This window comes from Limulus polyphemus, unplaced genomic scaffold, assembly GCF_000517525.1.
Source record: "Limulus polyphemus unplaced genomic scaffold, Limulus_polyphemus-2.1.2 Scaffold1204, whole genome shotgun sequence".
NCBI classification, from domain to species: domain Eukaryota; kingdom Metazoa; phylum Arthropoda; class Merostomata; order Xiphosura; family Limulidae; genus Limulus; species Limulus polyphemus.
This window is the reverse complement of record NW_013666814.1, coordinates 99,269-101,196: the sequence shown is the minus strand read 5'-3', so window position 1 is coordinate 101,196 and position 1,928 is coordinate 99,269.

Below are 1,928 nucleotides of genomic sequence, written 5' to 3'. Positions count from 1 at the left end.
GAGAGCGTGAGAATTGTCACGTGATCTCGATGACGCAACAAATATCCATGGGCGCTACGCAGTTGGTTTAAGGGATAAAATTTTGATTTAGTAGAATGTATTGTAGCAATAAATATAATCATGTTAGGTGGATACAATTTTTTTTTATTTCCTTTAGTTTTACTCTATTACTTTTTATTTTGCCTTTTCTGAATAAACTTTCACATAATTCTGTATTTCATTTGATTTACATCGACTGTAACAGTGATCGTAAAGTGAGTAACACATATATACACGTTATGCTGTTCGAAAACCACGATCATACCTACGTACATGCATTCGCTGTTGTATTCGAAATGAATGTAAGAAGTCTTCACAGTGAAACTTTAATTATTATTCTGCCACAGTTTGTTAGTTGCTTGGATGCTTCATATAATCGATAATTTTACTGGGTTCTATAAATAGAAAATGCGAACACTCTTGTGCGTGTAAGAATTACTCATCTTCGTTTCTATGGCAACTTATCACTCTGGCATATAAAAAGATGAATTCAATCCAGTTTCTTTGAAGACAGTTATTGCTAGATGACAGTACCTGTTAATATAATGCCACTCTCTTAAGAACTGTCTGGTAATAGACCATTTGTATGTCTAGTTTATGACTTTTATCTAAATGAAAGAGTTGTGTATTGTCTCAGAAAATAGCTTTCTTCAGATCATTCTCTTAACCGAGCCAAAACTGTCTTTTCAGATATTAAACGAGTATCATCGCGTCTTATTACCTTAACAATACAGCACAAAGAAATCAGGGGCATTTATCTCATCAAGCCCCCGGATAATCTTGTAAGCTTCAATAAGATCACCTCTCACCCTTCTTTTCTCAAGAGAAAAGTAGTTAAGAAGTCTTGATGAAGGACTGTAGATGGAGTTTAAACAAAATACATAATTACATCAAAAAATTAATATGACTTACATAGAGAGAAAGGGTCAGCTTAACAAGGAATGCAGACTTTAAAGGTAATTTAAACAAATCAGATAATTTCATTTCATTAATTGGTAACATTATCTCTAACAATTCTAGATCTAGACAGGCTATCAACTGTGAAGCCTAATACAATGTTTTAAGATAATATGGTCAGAGTAGGTATAGTATTTTTATCTTTATGTAATTAAAGATACAATACACATTAGTAATTCAGAAGATGCCGATTACATTCAGAATCTTTTGTAAAGTACCAGTCTCAATTCCGGCAATGGCAACTCATTCCACCAGTTAATATCACTTTTAGAAAAACAAAACTGTCTTAACTAGAACCAAAACAGACCTTTTAAATTCGTAAGCTCGTGTTCATTGGTCTTAATGTCTTAGAAATATAGCACAAAGAAATTCGGGGACTTTATCCTATCAAGCCCCCGATAATCTTTCTAACTTCATTAAGACCGACTCTTACGTCTTTTTTCCTCAGAGAAAATAAGTTAAGAGGTTTTAAACTATATATTCCCGGAATAATCTTAGTATCTTTCGATTCTCTGAACTTTTTTCCAATAAGTCAATATCCTTTCTTAGATAAGGAGATCAAAATAGTTTTCCAAGTCAGGCCTAACTAGTGATTTGTATTGAGATATAATTATCTCTTTTCACTTGTAATGAATATGTCTGTAATTAATTTTACTACTAGTAACAAGGTACTCATTGCTTCTATGACTTTCGTGACTATAACCATTATGCCAAGATCCTTTGCTTCAGTCACCATAGTGAATGGGTTCCCATCTACATTAAATGTATGATCCAAATCATGATAACCCAAATGCATTACTTTGTACTTAGTATTAGGTTGTCAAGAAATTAATGTCGCTTTTTTTAGATGAAAAAACCCGAACAATTGATATATTAAAACATTAATTAAATGAAATACTCTCCATTCTTATCGATGATACTCTTTCATCTTA